At 41.7% G+C, this 9,168-nt stretch overlaps 1 non-coding gene across 1 annotated transcript; it reads left to right on the top strand.

Moving 5' to 3' along the window:
• Positions 1–894: 894 nt before the first annotated feature.
• Positions 895–1,001, top strand: LOC130501254 (small nucleolar RNA R71). The gene has a single exon (XR_008939597.1). It is a non-coding gene; the product is annotated as a small nucleolar RNA R71 (small nucleolar RNA).
• Positions 1,002–9,168: the final 8,167 nt, after the last annotated feature.

Genomic DNA, 9,168 nt, shown 5'->3' with positions numbered 1-9,168 from the left:
CATAACCTTATCCACCATATGTGCTTCAGCTGTTGCTACAATCTCTGTTCCATGCAAAAGTCTTTCAATCTCATCCACCTCTTTCTCATGATCACTCAGCTCAATCTTTGAAGAAGTAGTAGAGATGACAACATTGCAAGACTCCTTGGGATTCTTATCTGGTTTCCCTAGTAGTGATCCCATTGGGCTCTTGGAAGATGATTGCATAGAGGCGACCTGACTCTCCAAAGCGTTGAAACGAGAGGCAAGTAGTAGGAACTTGTTGTTGAGGTCAGAATAAGTTCCATCAATCTTGGCATGAACAGCCTTGAACTCATCTCCAATGTCCTTAGCAAATTTCCCTTGAGTTTCTAGGATTTGTTTGAACATAGATTCCATGGTTGAATTTGGAACTTGAGCTTGAGAAGAGCTTCCTCTAGCTTGAGTAGGCTGGTTGCTTTGATAACCACCTTGTTGGTTGTTGTAGAGGGGCTTTTGCTGGTAGTTGTTTTGGTATTGAAAGTTGGGCTCTTCCTATACCAAGTTCCATTGTTGTTGATAAAGCACACCTCTTCATGTCCTTCCAAGCCATCAATCTTCTTGATCTCAGCAACCTGCTTTTGTTGTTGTTCCCCACCTGATTTCATCTGATCCAGCTTAGCTTTGTTGGCAAGAAGTAGGTTCAGCTTCTCTTCCAAAGACTTGAGCTCTTTCTTGGTCTGCTGATCATCACTTCTGTTGACTCTATCATGATCCTCACTGTATACTGAGTCACTCTTGGCCATGTTCTCTATCAGCTCCTCTGCATCCACCTCGTTTCTGCCCAAGAAGAATCCATTGCTGGCTGTATCAAGTCTGTTTTTGCACTGTGGTATAGCTCCCCTGTAGAAGGTACTCAACAAGCTCTCTTTGGAGAAGCCATGGTGTGGGCAATGAGCTTGGTAGCCTTTGAACCTCTCCCATGCTTCACTGAAACTTTCTAAGTTCCTCTGCTGAAACCCAGAGATCTCATTCCTGATCTTAGCTGTCCTGGAGATGGAGAAGAACTTGTCTAGAAAGGCTTCCTTGCACTCATCCCAAGTAGTGATAGAGTCGCTTGGGAGAGACTTCTCCCACTGTCTTGCCTTGTCTACCAGAGAGAAAGGGAAGAGCCTGAGCTTCAAAGCATCTTCTGACACTCCATTGGTCTTGGACAAACCACAGTAGCTATCAAACTTGTCCAAGTGGTCAAAAGGATCTTCAGTAGCAAGACCATGATACTTGTTGTTCTCAATGGTGTTGAGCAGTCCTAACTTGATCTCAAAGTTGTTGTTCTCCACAGAAGGTGCTCTGATTCCCAACCTATGACCATTGATGTGAGGTTGATCATAGGCCCCGATGGCTCTAGCTTGGCGTGGAGGGTGTTGTGGCTGGCGCTGAGGTCTAAGGTTGGCAGCTCCTTGACCAATACCAGCTTGAGCAGCTTCTTGTTGAGGTAGGTTCTCCATATCAAACCCCAATCTCTGCAAGTGAACCTGTTGCTCTTCTTCTCTTCTTTTTCTTACTAACTCTCTCTCAAGTGCAGCTATGTCTTCAACTCTTGGAACAAGGCTTGATGAACCTATGCTCCTCAAGTTCATACACCTGAAATGCACCAAGCTTTGCAGGGAGTGAATCAATATCACAAACAGCAATAATAAAAATGACTTAGTCTCAAGCAAGTGACCAAATCTCAATGTCAAAATCAAACTAGGATTGGCAACGGCGCCAATTTGATAAGAGGAATTTTTAAGGGTCCAATTATGCAAATCAAAGTAGTACTTCAGATGTCAATCCATTCCTAGTTCATTTTAAAGCAAAGAGAATACAAGTCTATACTTAATCTAAGTCTAATGATTGAGTGAATGGTTTTTATGCTAAGAACAATACTAAAAAGCAATAAAGATAGAAACTTTCTTTGATTATGAGAAGAAGAACTCATGGGATAAGGTATTTAGACCTTGGGTGATCAAACTTAATCTAAAGGTGTCAGATTTCAATCAATCTATCTACCTTAGACCTAGACACAAGAGTAAACAAACTCTATCTCTAGATGAATGCTCATTCACTTCCAAAACTCAAGCATAAAATCTCTTTGGTTGAATGTTTAGGAAGCAATCATTAATGACAAGTCTAATAGCCATCTTAACACCTCTAACAACAAATCTCTTTGGTAGAGTATGTTAAAAGCTTAGGAGAGTTGGTTCAGACATTTCATCGAACACCTTGTGGGTGGGAAATGTCTAGAACTCAACTTTAGAGAGACCAGCTCTAAAGAAGCATTAAAAACACTCTACTAGCAAGGAATAAGAAGGATCTACACCTAAACACCTTAGATCAAGCCTAATCACCCTTAATCTCCCTAATCCATGAATCCAAAAGTGGATCTACTCACTAATCACCATGATTACTCTTGAACCCATGAGGTTTCCAAGCTGAATCATGTTTAAGAAAGATGAATAAGAAATTATAAACACTCAAGAACAGAAGAAGATGATGATTTGATTCAAGGTCAGAACTTTCACCAAAAGGTTTTGTGTTTCTTAGAGAGAAAATAAGATAATCTCTCCAAAATGGAGATTACAAAGTATATATACTTAGGTTTAGGGTAAAGAGAGATACACAGGATAAAAGACTAGAGTGCCCCTTGGATAAGGCTAATTAGAACTTCAAAATAGTGTTTAAAATGACCCAAGGTCGAATTGGATCGAACCGGCCCGGTCTGAGCAAACCGGTCCAGCAGTCGCCCGGGTTACTCTCCCCGGTCCAGGCATTCCGGTCCAGGCCTGCACGCCCGGGTTACTCTTCCCGGTCCAGGCATTCCGGTCCAGGCCTGCACTCCCGGGTTACTCTCCCCGGTCCAGGCTTTCCGGTCCAGGCCTGCACGCCTGGGTTACTCCCCCCGGTCCAGTCGTGTCCAAAGTGAGTATTTGCTTGGCTGAACATCATTCTTCATCTTCTTTGGATTTTTAAACTCTCAAACACTTTATATCACCTCATAGTATGCTCCAACACCTGATAGGGACATATGTATGCAATATGGATCCTAAAGACACTAAGTTCTAAGCTATATGATCAAAATGCACAAGATATGAAGGCTAAAAACATGTAAATATGCAAGATATCAAGGTGGTGGAGTCGGAGCCGTCTGGGTAGTTGTCCATCCCGAACTACCCTGAACCGAGTGTAGAGTCGCTCGGGTCCGAAGCTTCCTCATCGACGTTCTCATCCTCATCGACGTCGTCTTCGCGGGCAGGTCCTTCACCCTCATCGGCCGCGAACTCCTCGCGTACATAGCCATAACCCTCATCTCCGGGTCATGGTTCGCCGCCTTGCGAGCACGTTTGCTCGCTCGGTGAGCGTCGCTCCTGCGGCGGCGTTTGCGAGGGATGGAAGGAGGTGTTTCCTTTAAGCCCTCCTCCACTTCCTCTGCCTCATCGAAGAGGACTTCCAGTGTGGGGAACACCTCCGTGTCGAGACCATCTCTGATCTCCTCCTTTAATCCAGCATTCGCGATCTGGATCAACTGCTCCGCGGTGCGTTGGTGGATGATAGGGAGTGTGTAGAAGAACCCACTTGTATTTTTTAACTGACAAATTTCTCTTGGTTGTATCTTGAACCATTTCTGGAAACGGGAAAGCAAAAGGAATGAAAAGATGTTTGCAGAGAAATGAAGAAGAAAGATATTAATTGTAACAGAGGTGAAGAGTAGTATATATATTACCAAAATAATTAATTATTGGGTAACAGACGCGGCGTTCCATTGCGACTCTTCGGTTGAAACATGGTTACAGGGCAAATAATTTTAATTAATTAAATTTTATAAAATCTTTCGAGAGTCTTTATAATCTGACTGATTAGACCATGCGAATTAAAGTAGGAAACTTTCTTGTCGTAGGCAGATTTTATTTAAATTTATTTTCGTATTAAATCTATAAGTGTACGCGTGCTCGTACACCAACGAAGAGAGAGAGATAAGAATACCTTAAGTTCATACATTAATTAGTATAAATATGGATAAAGATGATGTCTTCTCCGTGTCAGAAGGTAGTAATTTCAAACTACAACATTATGAAGCTTACGTAACCGAGGGGGTATAATGATGACTTTCGTACACCTTAAAAGAGGGATGAGTAATACATTACATTTACACCAAAATAGTAGTTTGGGCATTTAATACAATTTAGTAGTGTAATTCATATTGTTGTTTTAGAAAATTCAAATTATGTTTGGGGATGTATTAATCCAAGGGTTTCTTAATTCAAAGATAAACAGCTCAAATTTGATAGGCCCATTATTGGAAATGGATAGGCCCATTATGAGTTAAACAGTTCAATTTTGATAGATAAGTACATCAAAGATACCACATCACAATAACATAATAGAAGACTAGTTCGGATTACATAAATTGAAAAGATATTGGAAACACACTACAAAAAAATTACAAAAGAAGGCTACTTAAGATTAAAGCACATGACAACTTCGAGATCCGAGAAATGCTAAGATTAGCGACCCACCATAATTAATTGCTTAAGCTCTTTGATCTCCTCACGCATTTGCGCAAGTTCAAATTGCAGCTCACGGCGGAGCGACACCTCCTGAGCATACTGACTTCTCAAGCAATCCAGCTCTTCCTCGATGGCTGTAAGGCAGTCATGTCGGATGTGCAAACCATCGTTCTACAAGGAAATATATGAATTAGATTCCTTGGCTTAAAAGAAACCATCGTTCTACTAGGCAACTACAAAATTACCTTAAAATCTTTGCATACGTAGTAGGTTCTTCCTCTCTCATCAGTTTCCACTGTGATAGCTCCACCGCAGAAACACTTCGTTGGAATTTTGAACGTGGCATCCACAGAATTGAAAAGATAGTCATACTCCCTTTTATTATGCTTCATATCTTCATAGTAAGGATCCGTCATTTTTGTGGTACTCGTGAGTGTTGTGAAGAGAGATTGTTGAGTGTTGTGAAGATAGATTGTTGAGTGTTGTCAATTGTACTTAAATAGGGTGAGATAGTAACAACTATATTTTATTTCAAAAGCATTTCTAACGGTAAGTTGTTCCAACGGCTATATTTATTGAACAACGGCTGAGTTTTAAATTAGAAACGTGTTTATTGGTGCATAGAATTTTATTACAAAACCATAACAAAATACACATTACAAATAACCACATCAAGAGTCCATTACACATTACACATCAAACATAACTCATCCGATTTATTACATTACAAAATAAAGATCTACTTGAATACGATCACCAAACCAAGTAAAACTAATATAATAAACATTCCACCAACAAAGTATTCAAAGCCATTAGTAAACCTTGATCTCCGTTCAGCTAACTCACACACTCTCTTCTCTAGCCTAACCAGCTTCTACTCAGTCTCATTCTGGCTCTCCTTAAACTGGTTAAGTTGTGGGTCATAGTCATTCAAGAAGGTTAGATAATCTACCTTTTCAGCCAATTGAAGTGTGTGAGTATCCCTAGCTCTCATCTCCTCCATATAACCGCCTCATCCCACCATTTATGAACATGACAGTCTCCATCATTAACGTTATCACACGTATAGTATCTTCTACCTGGATCATTTAGAGTGTGAGATGTTGCTAGCTTAGGCCGACCACCACAGTAGCATGTCTGCGGGAATCCAAATTCAACCTCGGGTTGCGGAGGGTACTGAACCGTCGCAGCATAATTGTAATCTAGCTCAGCCTGGTCCCGACGAATAAGATCTTCAACCTCACGATCATCTGTGTCGCTGGCGTAATTCCCACCAAAGTCCTCTGATTCCGAAGGCTGGGTATAGCTATGATCAAGTCCCATCTTTAGTATAAAAATGAGAGAAAAGAGAGAATAAAAAAAAAACTGAAATGTAGACGAGTGGATGGAGAACAAGCAGTCATACTTAAATAGACTTAGATTGTAACAGCTATATTATTATTGAACCACATTACAACGGCTACAACGGCTACATTGTATTTAAATGTCTTTCCAACGGCTAGATTGGCTACACAGAAATCGTACACCTCAAGGTTTAAACAATTAACATCATTATGTTAGGTATACGATGTAGTGACGTTGTACACCTCAAGCTACAACTGCTACATTTTATTTAAATGTCTTTCTAACGGCTAGATTGGCTACACAGAATTGGTACACCTCAACGTATAAACAATTAACATCAAATCATGTTAGGTATACGATGTATTGACGTTGTACACCTCAAGTTATAAACATGAACACCATATTAAGGATTGACAATAAAACTATACATATCGAATAAATTCAAGAAGAAGCACTGCGTAATCAAGATCTCATAAGGAAACACCTAAACACCATAACATTATAGATGTGTTATGAGGAAACACCTTGTATTTCCAAAAAACAAGAACTCCCTTGTCAACAATACATAAAATTTCCTCCATCCATAACCCATCATGGTAGCGGTTCTTTACAAGACTTTTTGTTGTGACCTGAGGTATGACATCGACTACATGTGTTTTGTTTCTTCTTCTTCGGCCCCTCCTGTAAAAAACATAACAGACTTTATTCAGAAAATATCCATTACTACACTCAGAGGAGATTAGGACGCACCGGTATTTCTCCTGCAGAACGTTTACGCTTGGTCGGTGGACGTCCTGGTGGTCTCTTCGTCTTTGGTGGTAACATGATTAGTTCACTAACCTCCGGAGGTATGAAAATATCTTTCTGATCTGGAACCGGGAGTGTAACACCCTTTGTTGTTTCATTCCATGTATTTTTAGATAGGCGTCTGCAACAAACTCTGAGTGCTGTAAATCCCGAAACATAGCCGCAACAATGGCATGTCGACATGGTATTCCAACTTTCTGGAATTCAAGACATGTGCAAGACCTGGTTTCCAAATTAACAGAACTCCCGAAGCCGTTTGTTTTTAGAGTTACCTCAAATTCAAAAGCAGACAGAGGCATCACAGCGTACGCTCTTGCGTCTTCTAGATTGTTCTCCATCCACTCGTCAACAGTCGGGGGGGATCTCACCACTCATTTTCGATATCTTTCGCTGTCTACTCACAAACCAACGACTAATCATGCGTCTGATGAACTCAAATAGTGCCATTATCGGGGAATCGCGCGCATGAACTAGTGCTTTGTTGAGAGACTCAGCTATATTCGAGCTCATTAGATTGTACCGCTCGCCCTCAAAGTGTGACCTTGTCAAATGTCTTGGATCGATCTTCTCAAGATAATCCCAACAACGCTTATCGGTAAGTTTGATCTCCCCGTAAAGTCTCTTAAAGTGGGATACCTTGAATACCTCAGCTGCCCTGCCAACCATTTGCTTTTGATTCCTTTTCTTGAATTTTGCGTCAACGTTCCTCTGTAGGCGTACGAGGCAGCACCCATGGTGTGAAAGAGGATACCACTGATCTTTAGCAACACATATTTGAGATGCTCTATCAGACACAATAGATAAATCGGAACCATCTTCTACGATCTGTGTCAACTTCTCAAAAAAACCAACTCCAAGACTCATTTGTTTCATTGTCTACAACAGCAAACGCTATAGGAAATACCTGAAAATTGGCATCTTGCCCACTTGCAGTTAGTAAACACCCTTTGTACTTCCCAAACATATGAGTACCATCCACCACAAGAACCTTCCGTAGATGCTTCCACCCGTCAATGCAATCTTTCAGCGCCATGAACGCGTACTTAAACCTTGTATTTCCCTTATCATCTATTTCAGTTTTGATATCAGTAATGAACCCAGGATTTGCATACTTTATAACATAGAAATATTTCGGCAGGAGTTTGTAAGAGCTCTCTTCTGTTCCTTGTGCAGCAACAGTAGCTAACTCTTTGGCTTTCCAACATTTCCAATATGTGGCCGTAAACAAGAACTCTGTCCGGAGCATCTCTGGTAATTCAGATGCGCGCGGTCCAGCTTGGAGCCTTTCATACTTTGATCTCATTAGTGCAGCTATTACTTTCGACGTCGCATGTTTCTTATACTGCGCTTTAACATCAAATGTGCAGACATGCTTCAGTTGCGCCTTCCTCACCTGATATGTCGAAGATTCCCCCAATTGCTTAGCCATAACATAAAATTTGCAGTTTTTATCAATGCATTTCGCTGCGACGTAGTTAAACGAATGTTTGTGGAACTTGAACCTGAACACCTGCTTTAAGGCATAAATGTGCAAACTGATCTTGAATTCTTGCTTGGATCTGAACAGCTTCCCAACGTACATATCAGCATCTGCTAGAGTGAAGTCAATATCATCGACCGTATAATCGCTTATCAAGCATGCATGCTTGATAAGGTCGAACTCCTCCCGGGTGCAGACATCCATGAGAACATCTTCATTGGCTATTAGGTAACCCTTGGCACACAACCCTGGTGGTAACAACAATTAGGTCAAGTAGATGCTAAAGTTTATGGTGAACTATTTAAAAAATATCTTGAGCGGGAAAAGTCACTTCTCCACGGAACTGGCCTAGGTGGCCTGTCTAAACCCCCTCTCAGATCTCCAGCATCTTCCTCTGCCCGTTGTCTCCTGTAGAGGTCCACGTCCACCGAGCCGTGAGTTACATACAACTCCAGATGCATGCTTGATAAGGTCAAACTCCTCCCGGGTGTAGACATCCATGAGAACATCTTCATTGGCTATTAGGTAACCCTTGGCACACAACCCTGGTGGTAACAACAATTAGGTCAAGTAGATGCTAAAGTTTATGGTGAACTATTTAAAAAATATCTTGAGCGGGAAAACTCACCTCTCCACGGAACTGGCCTAGGTGGCCTGTCTAAACCCCCTCTCAGATCTCCAGCATCTTCCTCTGCCCGTTGTCTCCTGTAGAGGTCCACGTCCACCGAGCCGTAAGTTACATACAACTCCAGCCAAACGCAGTCGAGCCTCACAGCCATGAACAGCTCCACGTTGTTATTGTTCCTTATCTCTAGAGGCGGTGCTCCATACTCTCCATGCCCCTTCATCCAGTCTGGGAAATCGTACGTCAGGAGCTCGGGCTCCGATGGTAAGAGAAACGCGTCAAGCCGGTACTTTTCTCTAACTTTGGCTAAAACGGATGCGTAACTCTCGTGATCTCTTTGAACTCCACATCGTACTTCACACGAGTGTGGTTCACGTTGAACCTCCAGGAACCTTGTCCTCCTCGTT

This window comes from Raphanus sativus, unplaced genomic scaffold (genome assembly GCF_000801105.2).
Source record: "Raphanus sativus cultivar WK10039 unplaced genomic scaffold, ASM80110v3 Scaffold0136, whole genome shotgun sequence".
Taxonomy (NCBI): Eukaryota; Viridiplantae; Streptophyta; class Magnoliopsida; order Brassicales; family Brassicaceae; genus Raphanus; species Raphanus sativus.
This window is presented reverse-complemented; position numbering and strand designations above follow the sequence as displayed.